Source organism: Miniopterus natalensis, chromosome 6 (assembly GCF_054644295.1).
Source record: "Miniopterus natalensis isolate mMinNat1 chromosome 6, mMinNat1.hap1, whole genome shotgun sequence".
In the NCBI taxonomy this organism is placed as follows: domain Eukaryota; kingdom Metazoa; phylum Chordata; class Mammalia; order Chiroptera; family Miniopteridae; genus Miniopterus; species Miniopterus natalensis.
This window is the reverse complement of record NC_142086.1, coordinates 53,369,954-53,392,647: the sequence shown is the minus strand read 5'-3', so window position 1 is coordinate 53,392,647 and position 22,694 is coordinate 53,369,954. Positions and strand designations below refer to the sequence as shown.

At 43.2% G+C, this 22,694-nt stretch overlaps 1 protein-coding gene across 2 annotated transcripts in view; it reads left to right on the top strand.

The window, feature by feature from the left end:
* LPP (LIM domain containing preferred translocation partner in lipoma) overlaps window positions 1–22,694 on the top strand; it is a 601,611-nt gene that overhangs the window by 23,386 nt on the left and 555,531 nt on the right. The gene's annotated exons all lie outside the window — the stretch shown is intronic.

Here is a 22,694-nt window from a genome sequence, read left to right as displayed (position 1 = left end):
GGCCGCCTCCTTGTGGGGTGCTTCTATGTGCAGAGTAGAACCTCCCTGTCTGGCTTATGCATGTACCTCTGACAGGCAGTCCTCCATCATAGCACTGCCATCTTCTCCCAGGCTCCCGTCTCAGCTCTTCAGCTCATTTCCTGTTTAGGCCCCAGGTCCGCTGGGGACTTGGAGGGCTGTCCAGACTGGTTTCTCTCTCCCCTGGTTTCTCCTGCAGTTCCAGAGCCCCTGCCCTTCTGTAGTGCCTGTATCTGGAACATACTTGTTTGCCCAGTGCATTGTTCAGCACTTAGAGGTTTCTCGCTCGCTTTCATATTTCCATTTAAAGCCCTCTTGAGCAGGTCTGAGTGTCTCCTGCCAGCAGCATTCCTTCTGATTTACAGGAAGCACATTTCTCATTCTGCCGGGAATCCATCGTGAAGGGGACTTCAGCACAGCCTCTCTGCAGCCTCTCTTCTCCTCAGAGATCATCACCTCCGGATGGAGGGTAACCGTCCTGGCCCTATCTTTACCTCTCATCCCTCTTGTCTCCCTCGTGTGAGGCTTTTTTCCTTTCCTTCCTCTGAGACTCAGCCTCATCCTGTCTTGGGTCCACTGGGCAGACAGTGGCACTTTCAGGCCTTACTCCCCTTTGCCTGGGAGCACCTGTGCCTGACAATCAGAAGTAACTTGTGAAGCAATATTGAGGATTGTTGGGTCCAGTTTTAGAAGGGGGTCAGAATGGCCCTCTAGCAGTGCCTGGGACAATAAGAATGTGTCGGCTTGATATCCCACTTAATTTTATTTCTAGGCACAAATATATGTACAGCCCTGTTAAGAGAAAAAGAGAACTCTTTTGCTCATGGAAATGAATGGAAGACATCTATCTGTTCTCTTGCTCAGCACAGGCTTCTGTGGCGACTCCTGACTCTACTTTAGGGATGGTATATTTCTCCAGCTTCCTAGGTGGCCTCCTGCCTTGTCCCCCACCACCTCCCATGGCCCATGGGTAAAATCCTTTCCCATGCACACCCTCACCCTGCCATCATCTGCCCTTGCCTCGGTTTCAAAATTATCTCCTGCTATCCCCTGCCAGTCACACTCTATGCTTCAGCTACCCTGAGTGTGTTACTGGTCACACCGTCTTGCACACTTTGAGTCTTAGCACATGATTTCCTGTTGGCCCGAGGGCCCTTGTTTCTCTCTCACTGAAGTCTGCTCATTCCTCAAAATACAGCACAGATTTCTCCTCCTCTTGAACTTCCTCTCAATCCCTCAGGAAGAATTGAAAGCAAAAACAAACCCAAATTTTATTACAGTATGTGTGGTAGTCTAAGAGTAGTACATGCTCATAATGAAATATTTCAAATACACAGAACCAAATAAAGAAGGAAATGAGAATCACACATTAATTTACTATTTAGATGCAAACACTGTTTATGGTTTTAATATTCTTGAATAGTTTCTTCATTGCTTTTTGATGCATTTGCATTTTAATGACTTGATATCGCACTATATATATAGTTTTTTATATGTTGCCATTTTTCCAAACAGTAGAGCCTGAGCACTGTCTCATGGCATTAGGAATTCTTCATACATGTAGTTTTTTAAAAAAAATCATCTTAGAGGAAGGGAGGGAAAAAGGGAGAGGGAGAAGGAAAGGAAGAGGGAGAGAGAGAGAGAAACATCCATGTGACAAAGAAACATCAATTGGTTGCCTCCTGCATTAGCCGTGACTGGAGGGTTGAACCCAAAACCTGGGCATGTGCCCTGACTGGGAATTGAACCCGTCACCTTTTGGTATTTTTGGTGTATGGGATGAGGCTCTAACCAACTGAACCACACTGGCCAGAGCTATATATGTGGTTTTTGATGACTGTATGTTATTCCATTTTAAGGATAATTTTTAATCTGTTTTTGGTAGCTGACTTTTGAGTTTCTGATTTTTCATCACTGTAAATTGCACTGTGATGGACATCCTTTTTACCAATTTTTTTATCGGCATCTCTGATTATGTTCTACGATAGATGGTTTGGACGTGAAATGGCTTGCTCAAAGGGCAAGAACATTTCTGCAATCTTAATTTGTAAAGAACCCATGGTCACTGAAGAAAATTAGGAGCATACAGAAAAGCACAGAGAGGAAAATAAAAGCTACTTGTAGCCACTTGCAATAACCAACATGAAATTTGGTGTATAACCATATCTGTGTATCTTTCTATCTTTCTAGCCAGCAAATTTTTTATAAAGCGTAAGATAGTAAATATTTTGGACTTTACAGGTCTCATATGGTTTCTATCACATATTCCTCTTCTTTTTCTTTTTAAACTTAAAAATACAAAAACCATCCTGGCTAGTGGGTCATACAACTACAGTTTGCTGACCTGGTCATAGCCTCCAAGTGGGACCATTCCATACAACCTATTTTGTAATTTTTCTCCTCCACAGGGTAGCTGCCTCCTCACTGTTCCTTGTGGTTTTTCTGCTTTATGCTGTCCAAATATTATAAATGACTTCTTGCTGGGATGTTCATGGACCTTTGGCTATGCCTCTGATACAGAATTTAGAGCATGTTTTATTGTGAACATATTCAGAGATATCTCTTTTTCACGTCTTATTCATCTCTCTCTTTCCAGCCCCAGCACAGTGCCTGAGTGGCACATAGATGCCCAGCATTTGTGTGCGAATTTACCCCTTCATGACTCAGAACACTGCCATTCAGGGTTTGTTTCTTGCGCCAGTAGCATCAGTATCAATCATGTGGGACTTTTCACAAATGGAGAGTCTTAGCCCCACTCTGGAATCTATATTAAACAGGTCCCTCAAGTGATGTGAGTGACAGTAAGGCTTGGGAAGCACTGTTCTAGAGCTCAGCTCTGTTCTTCTGGGCGGGTACTTCTAAGCATCCCCTCTCCATCCTTTCCATTGATAGAAACATCCTGGTAATGGAACATAGGTATTTTTAAATCCAGGAATGGGCCTGGCAGGCCAACACAGTTTGTTTCCCACGTAGCACCAGCTGCCATCTTGCCTAGTGGAGCCTATTGCTTTTGGCAGCGGGGGGATGTGATCGTGGGAAGAGCAAGCATTTATTTAGTACCTGCTGTGTGCCAGGCTCTAAGGTGAGGCATGATGGTCTCAGCTGAAAGGGACACAGGGATCTTTCAGGCTAATGATTCTTAACCTTCAGAAACATCCAGAGAATTTAAAAAATATATACACGCCTCCACTCTCCCAGTTCTGAATTGGAATCTCTGAGAGATAAGTTGCAAGTCATTAGAAAAAATTGCCTAAGTTTTTCTGCCAGGCATCTCTGGTTAAGATCCAGCAGTCTGTCCCGGCCGGGCGTGGCTCAGCCGTTGAGCATCGACCTAGGATCCAGGAGATCGGGGTTCGATTCCCAGTCAGGGCACATGCCCGGGTTGCGGGCTAGGCAGCCAATCAATGACTCTCTCATCATTGATGTTTCTCTCTCTCTCTCTCCCCCTCCTTTCCTCTCTCTGAAATCAATAAAGATATGTTTTTTTTTTTAAAAAAAGATCCAGCAGTCTAGGCCAGTATCCTGTTGTATAGATGAAAAAAAGTGAGGCTCGAAGAGGTCACTCAGCCTCCCAAGGTCACGAAGACTTTAGTGCACAGCCAGGACTGGATTCCGTGTCTTTTGCCCGAGGACATACTTCTCAGCACCCTGAGCTGCAGTGATGGCTCGGCGGTGGCACTAGGTGAAGGGGTTGAACCCTTGTCCTTGGTGCTGGGAGGCAGACGTGTCACAATGTGGCGAGTGGCTTGGCAGCCTGGCTGTGGAGAGCAGACACTGCATCACGCGCTATTTCTTTCTTTCCCTCTCCACCTTTGCCCTCCTTCCTGTTGTCTGTTTTTGGGGCTGTGACTGGAGAGGCTTGAGCAATGTCGACAGCTCCCAGTGATTGAGGCAGCTGCCGTGGCATCTGGTGTCCTCCGTCACCTTGGCAGAGTGGTGGACAGCACCCTTCCAGGCAGTGGCCAAAGAATCTGCACTTCTCTGCTTTTCCACTGTCGTCTCAGTGCCAGGGCTTTGGATGGGAAGCCTGGTCAGCCCTTGCTTCCAGTCATGCCAACCAGCAGCAAACAGAACGGGATGCTGTGCGAGGCTGTGCTAAAACATCCTATGGTTGGTTTGCAGGCATCATGGAGAGGCCAGGGGTGTGATCAGCACTCTGACTACGTGGCAAGCCAGAATAGGGACAGGAATAGAACTAATTACCATGATAGCTGCCATTTATCCAGTGTTCAAAGTGCCGGACACTCTGTCTGAGTTATATTTCTGTTCCTCCTCTAACAGCCATGAGTTCCCTGGGGAGGGTCGATGCCTCTCCCCAAATGGTAGGCTAGCGTGTGAACCCAGTTCTGCTTGATGCCAAAGTTGAGATCTCAGCTGTCATGCCACACTGCTGCCCCAGCCGGCCCTGTGCTCGTGCCCTCTCACCTGCCGCTCCTAGGGATTTAACCAGAAAGCCCATGGATATAGACTGGACTCAGCATTTAAGGACGTAAGCTAAGAGACATCCAAAAATTGAGTAGACTGCCTCAGTGCAGGAAGATTTCTAGTTGTTGAAGGTGTTCGAAGAGAGATCGTGTGATAGGTGGAAGGCTGTCAGATGGGGATTTGACTGGCCAAGATGTGAATTTAGCTGGAGGAACCCATTACAAAACAGCAAAAAGCACATTAGGTAAAACTATATAAGTTGGGCACTGGTGAGGAGCTGGTTTTTCATTTTCTATGGCCTACTTCTAGCCATGAGAACTGTGCTTCGAAGGTTTGCATGTGTCTATTCTGTGCTGTGACAGTTAGGCCTGGCGGTGTCCTGGGTGTGAGGACTTGCTCATAGGGAGCTCCCCACCCAATAGGTGGGAGAACATGTGCCCATGAAAATATAAACTATCCAAGACTAGATGGTGTGGGGGAAGTGACAAAAGTGTGCCTTGGGAGCTTAGAAAAAGGGGTGGGTTTTATGAGCAGGGAATTGTGCTTTTAGAATATTGAACTTAAACTGGGCTTTGGAGGATGCATAGTCTCCTTAAGGTTGAGTGCTCTGAACTGTGTGCTGAGAAGGCAGGTTGGGCCCTCAGGTTCAGGACCTTGGATGATGAAGAGGTGACGAGTGAGTCTTTTGGACTTTTTTAAAGTTAATGGGGAGCTGTTCAACCATTGTTTTTGCAGGGTGATGGAGAAAGCAGGGTGCCTTGTCTAATTCCATAAGCATTTGCTGTGTGGCTATTATGGCTGGAGCTAGCAGAGCTGACCTCTAAGGAGGAGCAGGAGTGAGCTGGAAGGGTGGGCAAGAGGTCTACCGGGAAGAGGAGGCTGTGTAGATAAAGGCATGGGTGAGATTTGGTTATCTCTGGGCTTGAGGTGTGAAAGGGTTGCCTATATCTTTGCTCTCCTTGATCTTGACAAAGCTGGCCGACCTTGATTCAGTGCCTTGGTGTGTGGAGCCAGAAAGAGCTGGGAAATTCCCAGTATTTGGTCTCTGTTGCTCTGTCTAGTACCTCCTAATAATTGGAAACCTAGGAAGAGTGACTTGAAGCTCTAGGAAAAAGCTCCCTTTTATCTCTATCACCCCCCCCCCCCAACATGAAATAGATTCCACTGTGTATTACTAACCTATCAGAGGCTTTATCTACCACCCCTTCCCCCCACACACACTGCTTCCAGCTGGTTGCAATGCTGAGATAATTGAAGAGTATGTTCTAGAATTTTGTCAGAACAAACCAAGAATGGCTGGCATATGGGATATATACATTGCTGCTGGTGAGGAACCTGGGCATCAGGACTGCATGGCGTGGTTTTAGCTGTACTGACACTTGTTTAATAATTTACTTGTCCATGCCCTCTTATTAGGCTGAATATTACTTTTAATTCAAAAATTTTTTCAATTACAGTTTACATTCAATATTATTTTGTATTAGTTTCAGGTGCACAGCATAGTGGTTAGACAATCATATACTTTACAAACTGTTCCCCTTGATATTTCCAGTACCCAACTAGTACCATACATAGTTATCACAGTATTATTGACTATATTTCTTTCCTATGCTGCATTTTACATCCCATGACTATTCTGTAACTACCAATTTGTATTTCTTAATCCCTCCACCTTTTTCACCCAGTCCCCCAACTTCCCTCCTCCCTGGCAACCATCAGTCTCTTCTCTGTGTCTGTGAGTCTGTTTTCGTTTTGTTTGTTCATTTATATTGCTGTTTAGATTCCACATATAAGTGAAATCATATGGTATGTGTCTTTCTCTGATTGACTAATTATTAGCATAATACCCTCTAGGTCCATCCATGCTGTCGCAAATGGTTAAGATTTTGCCTTATGACCCAGTGATTGCACTTCTGGGTACATATTTGAAGAAACCCAAAACACTATTTCAAAAGAATATATGCACCGCTATGTTCATTACAGCGTTATTTACAGTAGCCAATTGTTATGGAAACAATCCAAGTGTCCGTCAGTAGATGAGTGGATAAAAAAGCTGTGGTGCTTATATACAATGGAATATTACTCTACTGTAGGCTGAATATTTTTAAGGCAACCTCCAGTTGTTTTTCAGTTCTGTATCCAGTCACTTAACACAGCATAGTGCCCAAGCCAGCTAATTGCTCAATACAACATTGGCCAGATATATGAGTAAAGGACTTCTCTTGTCTGTCTTCATATGCTCACCCCCAGTGTAAGTTACTTCTTATCTCCTATGACAGTACAAGGCTGCTCAGGATGAGTGAGAGAATGCCTGGAAAGTACCCTTAAATTCATAAGCTGGAAAGTTTTGAAGAATTCATGGAAAATTCTCATGGGAGTATCTGGGTAGCTGGTAGCCAGGTGTATACTTGTTCATGTGTTGCAAACTTGCTTACAAACATGGGACAAGGCATGCCATGCACAGCTATATTTAAGTAGCAAATCCCAGGACCAGTCTTGGTTCAGATGTCACGATGTCCAAGTAGAGGGCCAGGAGTATTCATCTGTCTATAAGAAGGATTGAGATGAGGGGAAATGATCAATGGATGTGTATAGGGAGGTCCATTCTCAGGCTGTTTTTTTTAAGTTAAATTCCAAACTTATTGTTTGTTGGTTTTAAAGAATAGCAAAGCTGTTTCCCTAAATCATGGACTTGCCATTTGTAATGGGGAAATTGGTTCATCTTATAGCTGAGCTGGATCTCAAATCTTTTCCTCATGACAGTTCGTGATTCAGTCCTATTTGAAGCTTCCCTTCCTCTGGACCCCTTTTTCCAAACAGAGGGAATTTGGTGTCACTCCTGTCAAGCTAATGCGCATAGTTTTTGGTGACTAAGCAGGGAAAAAGCAGACGGCCACAGAACTGGAGAAGGCAGACCTCAGGCAGTGTTTTGAGAGACATGCCAGGCAGAGCTGCTGTCCTGGGCTGCTCACCTACGATGCCTGGCTGTATTTGGAGGGTCTCAGGTGAATGGATGCTGAGATGTGAGCCCGGGGCATGAAGCTGGAGCTCCTCACTTCCTAGGCTCATGGTGATGGAACTCAGACTTGTGGGTTTTTGGTGAGTCCTGCTGTGTAATCTTCTCCAGCTTCACAGAGCAAGGACCCTGTGGAGTGTGAAGTTCTGGGAGATGTGTTGCATCAGGGTCCAGGTTTTGAAAGGCTCTGAATGCTGAGATGGTGACAGCTAAGTTGTTATGAGAAGGACGCATTAAACATAGACACAGGAGCAGTGTGAAGTTTTGGAAATCCTTAACAATGGGAGTCATGAGAGCGCTGCTCTGAGCTCTGAGACATGTTTGCACTTGGTCACTGGCCTATCTCCTTAGCCCCACCTGCAGACACATCTTCTTTTTTCTGCTCCTTTGGTGGCACAGGAAGAAAAAGGTTGAGTTTTAGAGCCCGAAAGGCCTGGCTTTGGGTTTGTACAGTTACTCTATGGCTCTGTGACCTTGGGAACGTGGTCTTTCCCCCCTGAGCTCCAGATTCTTCCTCTAAAATAGGAGGGAAGTATTCTGACCCTGCAGGGTGGTTGCAGAGATTGGAGAGAATGTCTACCAAGAGTCTGTGCTGGCATGTGGGAGGCATCCTATAAGGGAGAGTAGTGAACACTGATCTCCTTACCTGCCCTTGTTCCATTCACAGCGGACAATGCTCCTTTCCTCCCACAGTTTGCTGACTTTGTGCCTTTGCTCCTGTAGTTTCTACCTCCTAGGAAGCCGCCTTACCTTCACATGTTCATATTAGTTATATGTGTTCAGGGCAAGCTTCTGCGTGGTTTCCAGGAGGCCTTCCCTAGGCATCCCAGCAGGCGGCTGCCTCCTTCTTTCCTTTGCTCCTGATGTGGGTCATTTCTTACCCAGTGCTGGGAGCTGTGAGCTCTGTTTATGTCCTTCTGGTCTGGCCTGTCAGCTCCACAAGGGCAGGGTTCAGTCTGATTAACCTCTGCCCTCCTTGTGGCACTGAGCACAATGCCTGGCACATAGTGGGTACCCAGTAAATGGGTCATAGGTGATTGAAAAAAAAAGTGATTGGGCTGATGGCTGGCATTCCCCTGGCTCTAAAAACCAGACAGGAGAATTAAAAATGGTTTGGGAGTGGAGCATCAGGCCTGCGGGTTCCTATTTCCTCATTCAGGGTGCAGGTTGGGATCGCCCGGAGCCACAGTTCCTTGAGACTTACCACCTCAGGCCTAAAACTGCCTCCTTTAATTACCTCCTTTCCAGGGAACAGGAGCCCTTGTTGTCTGCCCAGAAGCAGCTAATTATAGCTCCAACCTCCTGCCTTGGTGGCTTCTAGGCCACAGGGCTGCAGCCTGCGCTGTCTGTTGATTTTAGGGTTTCCTCAGGGATTCTTTACATTTTCAAGTTTTCATTAGGGACTGCTTTTTATTTGGAAACCAGTGAAGAGAGTTGAGGGGTATAGAGTGTTCAAGATTTTCTAGGAAGATGTTGAGGAGAGTTGAAGAGCTCAGGGAGAGAAGCGGAAGAGGGAGTTTTTCAAAGGGAACAAAGTGACTTAAAAGGGGACCTCGTGCATTTAGTGATCTCCGTAAAGAGTGACATTTATGATGGTTTTCCCAAGAAAGCCCCTTCACATTTAACTTTTGTGACCTCTTGGTCATACTATTTGCAACTATTCCATTTTCCTTTGAAATATTATTTTCTTTTAAATTTTAAAGAATGTTCAAATAAATGCTCATAATAAAAACAAAATAAAAAAATACAAAAAGCATTTATAAAAAAATCAAGAATTTCTTGTCCCACGTCTCCCCACCCCAGTCCCATTCCCCACTTGTAACTGTTTTTTTTTTAATTCTTCTGGTGGTTATTGTCATATCTATAATAATACACTTACATCTTTAGTTTTTGAGTTATTAGTTTTATATATACTTGTTGACTTTATAAGAGCCAAGGACTAACTAGCTCTTAACACCCACTGGTGTAATCCCTTCCCCCTTCCCAATTTTTGACAGTTATATCATTGATTTACTTGCTTTGTTAGTTTCCTTTATAAGTTAATAGAATGTGCATAAATCTCCATTTCTTTGTTATATTAACTTTGACAGTATCTCTTCGCTCACCTTCTTGTGAGAGGAAGATGTTGGGTTTTTCTCTACCTTTCCTCTCTTATAATTTGTCAGTTATGTTTTATGTTACCTTTTGCATCTCCAGTGTTTACAATGGATACATGTATATGTGCAGTTGTATAAAGTTTTGGAACCATAACTGAGTCTTCTGCTGTGTCTGTGGGTTGATTTTAAAGGCTGAAAACAAGCAACATTTACCTTATGATTTCTAGGCAAATATTGCTCAATACTGGGCTAAGTCATGTGTTGTGGTTTCATTTCCTTTCTAGGGCTCTAAGGTCACCACTTTTAAGCCACTTACAGGGGACTGAACTTTCCCTTTGCATCAAAATCTAACAGATCATTTTAATTCTTCTCTAATTGTTCAAAGTTTATCAAAGGTTTTGTTTGTTTTAGTTCTGTAATGAATGTCTTGCATATATATTTATTCATATATATGCAGTGCACAGCGATGTATGTGTGTGTGTATATATATATACATATAATATATATATATAGTTATATATATTTTAGAGTTTAAGGCTTTTTTTTTTTTTTTTGGTTGGGAGAAGAAAATCAAGTATTTTCTACTATATTCATATCTTCTGTTTTTCTAACTGTTCTTTTGCCTGCTTGTAATTTATTCTATGTTTCTTCTTGAAGTTCAATCAAATTTTTATTTTGGATTGGTTTTAAATTTGGCTTATGCTTTCTCATTCAGTCTTTTGTTGTTTTTTTTCCTGGAGTTTCTGTTTAAGCCACTATATCACTATGGCTTCAGATATTTCCGGACTGTCACGGAAGAGTCCTAAGTCATGCTGTTAGCTGTTTGTTATCATTATTATTCAAAAGAAGGTATATTGTTAAGACATTGTCCACCAATGTTTTTTTATACGTATTCTTGCTAGGCAGTTTTGTTTGCTCTTTTTTCTCCATCAAATATTCATAAACATTTCGAGATTATTTTATAATTCTCATATTTTTAATGGTCACTCTCATATTCCATTGTGTGAAAAATTATTTTTAAAATTCAGCCATTTACATGTTTTTGAATATAGATTCTTATCAATTATCTGCTCTTATAAATCATACTGTTATGAACATTTTAATGCATAAGGTCTTTTTTATTTATTTTATGAGTGCTTGGTAAGGGAAGAAATCTGGGAAACCTGTGTTATCTTCTTTGAGGACCTATTCCAATGACTGTGCTTGGATCACCTGGCATTTTTTATTAATTTTTCTTTTTTGAGCGGGCAAAGGAGCAGTAGGAAACAGGAGAGAAGTACCACTTGTGAATCTGCATCTTGAGTTTTCTTGGCTGCTTTAGTAAGTGATAGTGTGAATTACTGCAAACCTGGTACTGTCTAGAAATCCACTGAGTATCACTCGCTTTAAGTGAGCCTCTGGGGTCAGCTGAGGCTCTGTGACTTATGTTCACAATGCCCTTTATCACCCTGAAACTTTATGTAATAATTTTTTCAGCCGATTATTTTTGACATGATCACTTCAAACTGGATCACCTCCCTTATTCACTGGAATTATCTCTCAGGGACTGTTGGAAAAACCAGTATTATTCTAAAATAACCAAAGAGGTACTCCCATGAAGAATATTCTGTAAGATCTCAGCTGCTTCTACACATAGTTTATAAGGCAGAGATTTGAGAGATGGCAGGATTATTAGAACAAAGACTACTGTGAAGAAATCCACCATCACGGGAAATCTAAATTTTGATGTAATGAAAACACTGTCCAGTTGTCACCCTACAACATTGCATTACTATAATACTTCATCAGTTTGGCAACATTTACTCTGTGGTATTTAAAAAGTCTGTGTGACATAATTACACTAATGGGACCCTTGTCTCTGAAAAGTTTTATTGTAATTCATTGATGAACACTGATCACAGGCTAAAGGATATGTACCCAGTTGCACTATGGGAAAATTAGGAGCTTAATGAGTCCCAGTGTAATTATTTTGGATAGTGAGTGATAATATTAGATTGAAGGTGATGATGAGATATATAGACACAACATATAACAATTTGGAGAGGCTCTGATCCAAAAGCCCTATTTTTTCTCTGTGAGAAAAAGGGGACCTGGAGGCGAGAAAGACTCATTCAAGATCATGTTAGTAGTTAGTGGCAGAACTAAGTCTAGACTCCATATCTCTTTGCTTTTAGTCCATTGTTCTGTTCTTATTCTCTCTCTTATAATGTAAAATATTTGCAATTTTATTTCTAGGTGTGTAAACTGTACTTCATTGTACTGGAAATTACAGAAATTTTCCGTAATATAGAATGATGCAGAATATTTAATACTGGAGAGAATACATTTGCCTGAAATGGAATCAGAAAGGACTTAAGCTCTGAGACATAAGGAGTCATTCCTGAGATGAAGGAAAGTGATAGGCAAGCCAGGCCCTTTCTTAGGATATAATAGGAGCCATGCTGTTGTTTTTGATCTTTAGGGAATTCGGGAGTTTGTTTTTGGCTAAGATATTGCCAATCTCTAGAACACAAAGAGTTGGGTTTGTTGGTTTGGGTTTTGTAGACCGTTCAGCTCTGAGCTCTGTGAGTTCATGATTTTGGGTTATGTCTCATGTTTCAGATGACTTGAAAAAAACACACACAAGAAAATAAGACCTTGCTGAATTACTTACTACCTGCATCCCCTGCTTTGTTCTATCTGGGAAGTAGGTCAAAACTTGGCAGACATGAAAATGTGGTTGGCTTCAGCTGGGAGTTCTGCCTGGGTTCCAGTTGCAGACACCTGTCTCAGAAGGGGTCTGTGGGAGGGGTTGACACTCAGAGGTGGAGAAGGGCATATTTGTGGTCCCAAATGCTGCAGGCAAGGAGGGGGTGATTGACAGGAGAAGAAGGCATTTGTGGGTGGGTGGCTGGTGAAGGCAGCTGGGGACTGGTAGAAAAAGAAAGAAGTAGGCATTTTTGACAGCTTATTTTGTATGGACTACTGGGGAATATTATTTTTTAATTCCTCCCCAACACACTGAGAAGTAGATGTTATTATTTGGATTTTAAGGATGAAGATGTTGAGGCTTGGAGAGGTTTAGTTATTTGTCCATGATTAGACTGCTGGTAATGAAGGATGCGGGGAGACAATGTTAGGTCTGACTCTAAATCCCCTTTTCTTTTCACAGTCAAGTACATGTGCTGCGTTCTGGGTGCTGGGGGTGTAGTGGTGAAGGAGACACGCAAAGCCATGACCTCGTATTGCTTGCAATCTATGAAGCCAGACAGGGAACAAAGTAAACAAATCCATACTCTCAGAGGGTGGAAAGTGCTCCTCTGGAGAAGACAACAGCATTGGGAAATAGCGAGTGACAAAGTGACATGCTGTGTTTTTACATCCTAGTCCGTAAGTTGGTGCATAAATGAGATGAGCCGACTCGAGGACACCAAAGAGCTCTGGAGTGCGATTCTTGAGGTTAGAATCCAGCCCTGGCCATGATGTGAACCAACTGTGTTACTTGGAGTAGTCACCTCCCCATCATTAATATCGAGGAAAGTAAACGCTGTCCTTCCTCCTTCACTGGATGAAGAGGGAAGAGGGAGTGAGTCATTTTGATTTGCAGCTGTTTTTAAAGCCTTAATAGGTTATAAAAATACAAGTAGTTTTTTTGTTTGTTGTTGTTTTTTTGTTTTTTTTACAGCTTTGTTTAGCTTTTAAGGGATAACGACTTATATTTACTTACTGCCTTTTGTGTGCTTTGAGGAAACATTCTGGCTTTCCTTCAAGACCTGGTCCGTGAGGGCACACTCTGACTTCGGCTGTGTGTGGCCGTTCACGTGCGTGGTCTGGTGGAGACTAGTCGTGATCCCTGCTTTGCACAAGAACTTCACTGGCTGCAGAAAATATGTGGCTGAGAAATACCAAGTGGAGCAATAAGCTGTCTTTTGCTGGTAGAACAGAGTTTGGAGTGAAGAAAATTTGCAGCTGTGTTGATATATTTTTGAATTTTTCCTGGTGTAGTCTGCAGACCTGTGTATCACTAGTTTCATCTGGTTGGGTCAGTTGATGGGTACTTTTAAATTTGGGTTTAATTTGGCTCACATAAAAAGAAACAACCAAAGATTTGGATTCTGACCAACAGAATTTAAGGGTCTGCTGCATCACTCATGTAGTGTCCCCGTGGGCAAGGCCCCCTTGCCCCCAGTTTCTGGGCATCCACAAACTCTTCTTGTTCTCTTTTTTTTTTCCTTGCAAAATTAGGGTCCAGATGGTCACATGAGCTCCTTTATCTCTGGGGTCTGTAAGTGGCCCTCATTCTTGGTATGTTAGCTCTAGTTTTGAAAGAGGCTTTTAAAAATGAGCTCTGTTGATAGTGACTCTGATCAGCAAAAGAAACAAATGGATCACCTTAATTTTTTTCTCTCCAGTTGGTCATTATGCCCCTAGGAAATCCTCATTTCAGCTTCACACCTTTCTAATCCCCCAAATATTTCTGTGTATCATGTTCAAAAAGCAGAATGAAACTAAATAGTCACTACCATTCACCTCTTGGGAATTGTGTGGAGTAGAGAAGATTTTAACTGTCAAATTTTAAGTGATGTCTGTCCAGTACATTTTCTGTGTTCCATCTGTAGAAAGGGGATTGAGCCCTCAATCATACCATCTCCCAGGCTGGCTCATGTCCTGCCAGCACTTTTTAGTCTGTACTTTGTAGGCAAGCTTAATCGAGTTCTGCAAGCCTTGGAGTGTATTGACTCAAGGAGAACCTAGTTGTTTTCCCCAGGAAAATCAGTGACCGTATCTCCCGTGTGTGTGTGTGTTTCTAAATATGTTCTTATTGTTTTTTGAGATAGAGAGCAAGGGGAAGGGATAGAAAGATAGAAACATCAATGAGAGAGAAACATCACGGATCGGCTGCCTCCTGCATGCCCCCTACTGGGGATCGAGCCTGCAACCCAAGCATGTGCCCTGACCGGAATCGAACCAGCGATCTCTTGGTTCCTGGGTCAATGCTCAACCACTGAGCAACACCAGCCATGCTCTTCTGTGGTTTTTGAAGGGCAAAGGGAAGGATAGTGATATTGGAAATTAAAATACTGTACTATTGTTAATGTTGCCACACAGAGTTTTGTTTATGTATGAGTGCATGTAGACATGATTAAAGTTTAAAGAACTATAAGCTTGTATGGTATATATTTATGACATAGGGAAACTTTTGAGTGCTACGTGACTTCTATATAATACTTTTGTGTTTTCACTATTGTGAGTTTTACAATGAGTCTATGAGATACGTAGAGTTGGAGTTCAATTTCTATGGTAGGGAAAGCAGAGGCTCAGAGAAGTTACAGGCCTGATTGAGATCCAGGTGAGGGGTAGGTCTTTTGACTGGTGTTTGACAGGCTTATTTTGTTCTAAGAAAATCAGAGAGACTGACAAAGTTGTTTGTGATTTTTTTGAAGGAAGATAAGTTTAGAAGGAGTGGAAGTTATGCTATTTATATTAAGCTATATCAGCGATTTTCAACTTGTGTGCAGTGGCACACTGATGTGCTGCAAGAATTTTTCAAACATGAAATACCTGAATATTTAGTCAGGGGCACTGATTCTTTCCCCTTAGATTGTCAAATAAAATGACAACAATGAACATAACAGTAGCTGTCCAGTGTGAATGAATCAGAATTATACCTATTTTTTTGTCAGATCTGCAAAAGATACAATATATTTTTTGGTGTGCTACAGAACTTTAGTAATTTGTTTTTGTGTGCCATGGGATAAAAAGGGTTGAAAATTGCTGAGCTATACCAAGGCTCCAGTGACAATATGACCCAAGACTGGAAATTTAAAGTGTAGTTGATATAAGGAAAGAAGCCATGGAGAGTTCACTAATTTTCTCAGTGGAAGACAAATCCGTCTTTCTATCCACTCATCCATCACCTATCCATTCATTTCATCATATTAAAAAAATATACAGTGTGCCAGCTTCATGCTGAGCCCTGATTCATCCAAGTTAAATCAGAATGACATGTGGCTGTTGAGGATGTAAAATGTAGCCAGTTCGAATCGATATTGTAAGGGTGAACTTCTCATCCAATTTCAAAGGCTCAGTACAAAAAATAATGTAAGCTATCTTACTGATAAATTTTATGTTCATTACTTATGAAATGGTAATATTTTGGATGTATTGGGTTAAATGAAAAATATTATTAAAATTAATTTCTCTTGTTTCTTTCTTTTTTTTTTTTTTTGTGGCTGCTAGAAAACAACACATGACATTTGTGGCTTGACTTATATTTCCCTTGGACAGCACTGCTCTGGAGCGTATAGTCTGGCAGGGGAAGTAAGATATGCACCCATATGCCCTCTCTGACAACCGCCATGTCTCTCTTCTTTCCTTTTCTGCCTTTTCACTTGTCTACTTCCTCACCTTTTGGTTTCTTAGCCCATTTCAGTCTGACGGGAGCTGCTCTCACCCAGCTCTGTGGGGACCGAATTCACTTATTTCGGGTACTGCTCTGATCTGGCCTCTGTGATGTTGTCACTGTTGACCACTCTTGCTTCCTCTATTCTTCTCCTGCCTCTCTGGCCTGTCCTCAAGGTTCCTTCATGGCTCTTATCCCTCCTCAGGCTCCATACATGTCAATATTGCAGAGCTTTGTCTGCAACCCTCTTTGTTGTTTCTGTTCTCATGACTCCTGGGGGTGAGGGTGGGGTCTCCTGAGCTCCAGATCCATGTAGGTAAGTGCTTTTTGGACACACCAATTAAAATTCATAAGTACTTTAGACTCAGCCTGTCTTTCAGCATTGCCACTTTGGCAAATGATAGCACCATCTACTCTGTACTCAGCCACCAAACCTGGAAACTGGGACTCATTCCGAAAGCCTTCCTTACCCTCACCTTTCTGCTTGATCGTTCTTGGATCTTAGTGAGTCAACCACGGTAACTACTCCTACCTACTTGCCCCCCTCCACCTTCGCTGACCTACCTAAGTTCAGACCCTCGGCATCTCTCTCCTGCAGTGTTTCAACAGTTCCCACCTGGCCTTTATTTTCTATCTCACCCGTCTCCATTCCATTCTCTGTTCTTGCAGAGTGATTTTCCAAAAATGAAAATCCATTCTTGCCATATCTCTGTTTTTAAAATTCTTGAAGGATTCCCTCACCCAAGTTAAAGTCCATTCCTTTGCATAAACCAGAAGGCTCTTGGTAATTTGGCCTTGTCTCTTTCCATCTTCACCTCGCTCATCTCTGAGACAGAGCCTGTGCTCCCGGGAGTAAACATGGGATTCTCTGAGCTTCTGTGACATACTGTTCCCTTATCGAAACATTGCCCCTCTCCCCACCTTATTAGGGTAGCTCTCGCGTTCCTTTCAAGACTTTTCTCTGATATCACCTCTGCTTGGAATGCACCTCTGACTCCTGATTCCCTCCCTCCCCCATTTTCAGCTATTTACTGAAGTTGGGTCCATTCCCTGAGAGCACTGGTCATTCCTTTCATTTCTGTATCCTCAAGTTCAAATTAGGTGGGCAAGAGATAGTTGTTGGACAAATACATTCCAAATAATAAGGGGTAGAGAGAATGCATTTTGGAATTTGTGATGGAAATTCTAGCTAGGTCTGGGTGGGAGCAGGGACAGCCCCAGGAGAAATGACATTGAGCTCCCCTTCAAATCTGGTGGCGTCGGGTTGGGAGGGTGCGGCGGAGAGCCCGGTGGTCATCATCAGTGTGCTGCGTTCTGCTGGGCACACCGTATAACATAGGGCCTTGCCCTGGTCAGTACCATCATCCGCAGAGTAAACTGAGGGAAATCTTGGGAGTCCATCAGGGCTAGTGTCTGTCTTTGGTTGTGAGCTGGGTTATGTAGCTCAGCAGAGCCTGCTTCCCCCATACACAGCTGGTGTGGCATCGGACACCCCATCCTTCCACATGAATGGTCCTGGAGGAAGGGAATGCAGAGTGATTGCTCGAATTTTCATCTTTACTTCTCCTTTGGAGCTCCCTTTCTTGATAGCAGAGAGGTGACCTCAGCAGCCAGAGACAGGAAAGAGCAAAATGAGTCATCTCAGGTCCTAATGAGGTTCACGAGGGACCCTTCCTGGGGCTGAGGGTCAGGTGAGGTTATGCTGTGCCCAGGGTGAGTTTTGCCTCGGGGCTCCAGGCGGCACTGGAGCAGAGCTGAGCTAATTTTACCCACAGGAGCTGACTGTGCTGAAGGGCAGGGCTTATGACATTGGCCTTATCATCCTGTGATGCCCAGAGAGCTCCCAAGGCACAGCCCCGTTATGTCTGGGCTGTTTTCTCCTCCAGTTTAATACATTTTTCCATTAGGTGTGCATATCAGCAGGCAGGATGCTGAAGAGCAGAGAGTTTCGGATTTTGTGTAAGGAAGGCCACGGAGCTGGATTTGGATCCTGCCTCCACTCCTTGCTTAGTAGCTGGCTGACCTTGAACAAGTTACATAAACTCTCTGAGTCTCAGTTTCCTCATTTGTAAAACAGGACATATACTGTGCCCTAAGATTGCTTCTTGGTTTACAAACTAGGTGACACTTAGCAAGCAGTCACTCTGTGCCAGTCACTGCTGTGGCAGCTTTATTTATGGTGATTCATCTAATCTTTTAAACAAATCTACGAAGAAGGTACTATTGCTAACCCTGTTTTATAAACAAGGAAATAAAGACAGGAACAGACATTTCTGGAGGCTGACTCTGTGGGTCTGCACAGAGCAGATGGGCTGGGTGTGGAGCTTGCATGCCTTTGAGGTTCTGAAGTATTCGGGGGAAAATCTGAAAAAGAAAGAGGTCAGGCCACAAATTCTCAAGAAAGAGCTAGTATTTGTGCTATGACCATGCTTCCGGTTATATGAATTAGAGTTTATGTTGACCACAAGCTAGTTTGTGTAGTTCTGATCAGCTTACGATACCTGCCACTTATGTCCACTTATGTGAAGTGAGATATTTCCCTTTCAGGGGTAAAGGGAGGGTCTTAGGTATAGAGAGACATAGGTCTTACTTGAGCAAATCAAGCGGTAGAGGAATGGATGATGATTTAATCGATCTATTGGTTTGCATTTTCCTTCTTGCATCTATCAGTCTTCAGTGCAATGTTTCACACAATTTAAGTGGAAAGGCATTGATTCAGGGGAAAAGACGCTAACAGAATTGTTGGGAAGGATGGAGCCAAGCTGTGGGAGCCAGGAGGCTACATCTGGAACTACTGAGTTGAAGAATTTATTCCATAGCCAAATCCAAGGATAAAGAAGGTAGCATTAGGAAGCCACTGAAGAGGCCTGTCAGACTTTTCTCACCATCCTCAGAGTTGGTGGTTGGACATTGCATTGCCCAGTGGAAAGGCGTCTTGACTCTTAGGGTTCCAGTGTTGCCTGCCAGTAGAAATAGCTGCAGAGTGATTTAGCTCCATGTTCTACCTCCCAGCTAGAACCTGATTTACTAGCTTTCAGGGAGTGTGGGAGATGTAGTTTTTAGCAGACTGCTTCTGTAGTGCAGGAGGGCACTTTAGAGTGGGGAAAGTGCTCTGATTGAGCCAGTAGAGAGGGTGTCTGCCACCAACACATTCATTTTAAAACATCCAGGGGTTATTATTCCAAAAGACTTACTATGTACAATTAATTATAATACTGTAATATAATTAAGTATGATATTCTATTTAATATTTTTTATTTACATAAAACATATAACCTTAATGTACTCAGTATTGCGAAAAAGCAGCCATTTGTCCAAGTTCAGTTTCTGAATTAGCTTTTTTTTCTTTTGACAGCAGTGGCTGACTTGTAGTTTTTTAGTTCAGTTTCATCTCCTCTGGGGAGTCATGCCCTGGACATTTATCCTGTTTATATAATTTGTTCACAAATGTTTATTAAACACTTACTATGAGCCTGACACTGGGCTAGATTTGGCACTCTGGGCAGAGGTCGGTCATGAGTTCGTCCACTGGGAGCCCTCACTAGAGAGGGAATAGGTTAAGTTATTAGTAAGAACAGTACAGGGAAGGTCATAATCAGTGTCCTAGACAGCAGGCTAAGCAAATTCCAAGAAGGAAGAGTATCGTGATCGGACTGAGAAACAAGGGAGGTTCCCTGTTGAGTGACAGTGGTCAGGTGATTCTCCTTTGGAAGCAGTAACATCTCTTTAAGGGGCATTTGCAAATGTGGTGGAGTGTTTTCTGGTCTCAATGCTGGAGGCTGGACCACCATTGCCATACAGTACTCAAGGCCAGTGACCCTAGATGTCCTGTAATCCATGAAACACTGCAGAAATTATTGCCTTTCTTCAAAGAACAATCTTGTTCCTGTTGAGAACTACCAATGGCCTTGAAGGATGTATAGGATGTCTATATGGGATCTCAGGGTGGTGAAGGAAAGTAGGTCAAGTACAGGAATAAGGGAGTTAAACGTTTAGCCCTGTATAAGCAAAGAATGTGTGCTGAGTGGCAGTGGGAGGGAGTTTATAGTGGGACTGGAAGATTGACTGCGTTTTTCAGGAACTTGAGATATTGGGATTAAGCACCTGGACTTATTCTCTTGCCACTGGGAAGCCACTTTAAGATAGTAGTGTAGAGTCCTTGAAAGCACAAACTCAGCCTTATCTTCTGGCCGGGCATCAGTGGACTTTGGGTGCTTTCTGAATGAATGAATGTTCCAGACAAGTTTACAGGAATTGGAATAGTTGGTACCTGAGTTTTGCCAGAGCTGGACCCTGTGGTCCTGGGATAACCTGGCAGTCAACATTTAGACTTGAGGAGAATACCAGGAGAGGGCTCAGCAGCCTCCTCTGCAGATGTCTCCACATCCAAACGAGAGTCCTGTGGTCAGACAGCAGTTCTAGTTGCCCACACTACAAAGAGATGCTACTGTCTTAAGGATCTTGAAGAAAGAGCATTTCTTTCATTGCCCTCCCTCTTGGAGCCCACAGGCCACAAAGCATATCAGGTGCATACTGTGCCGTCCACATTAATGCCCTTGCATCTTAAGCTTATTAAAAATTGCCAATCAAACCTGCAATTTGCTGACAAAGTTCATGCACTCTGACCGTGACTGCAGTTGTTCTTGGGGAGCGGCTTGCTGATCTGCATGGTGATGCTAACACGTGGTGTCCCCGTGTTGTCCTGTAGAGTCATGGCGGCTTTTTGGCATTTGGGTCAGTGCCTCTTCCTTCTTACAGGATGGGCTTTGGAGGGTGGGAAGGAAAGCTCAGGGTGGAACTGACCAAACACATATGTAATCATTACCTTGTAGTTCCTCTCTAAGCTTTCATTTCTGAAATCTTTCAGGATGAGAGAAAAAGGGGTGTGTAGGTTTGTGGGATGGCCCCAGAGCCCTCATTGTGTGTCTCAGAGAAGGATAGCAACTTGCCCAGGGTCATGCAGTGAGCTGGCCTTGAGGCTGGCACCTTCTTTGACAGGGTTTCCAGGGCACTTTGCTGCTGAGGGAAAGTGTCGTGTACACAGGTGTTAGAGCCAAAGGCCTGCACTTGGCTACTGGCTCAGCATCTTACTATATTACACTCCCTCAGGTTTCTCATCTGTAGAATGGGCACCATGGCCATATGTCGCACTAAGCATTAAAAAGGTGGGGCATTGAAAGCTTTGTTGACTACAAAGAAATACAGAAGTATTTCTTTTTATCCTGATGTTCATTTTTATGGAGCAGTAATTGTTGAGGCCCTCTTTAGAAAAAGGATGGGGCACTGAAGACACTGCCGGCTACACCCCAGTTACAGAGCCCTCCCGAGGCATCCTCCTCCCCACTGTACAGTGAGATTTTGCGCTCCTATGTGGAGGCACAACCCTGGGGGGGAAGCAAGGTCAAATCTTGGAGTAGGGAGGGGTTGAGGGTGTACTCTTGCCTGGAGCTAGAGACTGCATGTAGCAATATAATGGGAGAGGTGGCCAGAAAGAGGGTTGGGGCCCGTTCTGGAAGCCCTGAGCGCTTTCCTGAGGGCCATTGCACATTATTTCTTGTGCAGTTCAGAGACTAGGAGGGAAGGGAGTTCTGGAGCCCATCCTGAGCAGTTCTGCTGTTATTTACTTTGTAAGCTGAGCATCTGCAAAGCTTTTACTTGAAAGGAAAAGCTCTGTTATTAGGGAAAGAAAAGTTTGAAACCCACTGTGCTAGCTTAGTTTGTCTTTTTACTAAGTCTGAGAGACAAAGTGGCTTGGTAAAAGTCACAGTTGTGAGGGGTCCTGGAAAATTTTCCCCTTTTCAAGGAGGGGTGCTTTCTGTCTACCTCAGTCGGAGGCCTCTAGAGTACCTGGCTGCAGGTTCAAGGGTCAGGCAGCCTCTGAGAAGCCTTGGCCAGAAGCTTCAGGCTGCCCCATGTACACGATACTTGACCTATATCTTGACCTATGTCTCCCCTTTAGACCTTGGGAACCTCACTGAGATTAGTTTCCTGGCCCAACCTTCAAGCACATTGTCTAACTGAATACCTGTGAATATTGAGTGTTCACTGTGTACACAGTGCCCAGAACACAGGCAAGGTTCTTGACGTCAGGGGCCTGGTGAGGAGACAGAAACAAATGAGGACTTTTGTCAAATATTTTTGGAGATAGTTATGTTTGTTATATATGATCATCATGTGTGATAGTTACGTGAGTATGATTTCATCTGAAAGAAATGGAATAGAAAGAGGCTGGGCAATGGGAAAGGTTAGAGATTGGAAAGAACTGTAAGGGGTTGCTTGCCCTGTGAGTTAGTTAATCCTGGCCTTTCCATTTACTATCTCTGGGATCAGCACAGTTTACTTTTCCTTTAAGTCTTCCTTTCCTCCTCTGTAATGTGGGAATGAAACTGGCCAGCTCACTTAGTTGTTGATGAGATTAAATGGCATGCTCGATGTATGCAACTTGCTTAGTACAATGCTCACCACAGAGTAAACACTCATTAAATTCTAGTTATTATTGTTATTAGTGTTTGGCAGTGAAGAGCCAAAGAGACTATATTTTATACTGATCAATGGTGTAATTAGAGCTTTGCGTCTCAAATAAAACACTCTACTTTTAGAAATAGATTCTAAAAGTATCAACAATCAAAAAAAAAAAAAAAAGGAAAAAGACTCTAATCATGTTGGCTTATAACAATTACGGTATGGGCTCCCGTTTACCTTTCTAAGTTATCTCTGTTTCAACCTGACTGTCCACATCTCTCACTAATGCTCGAAC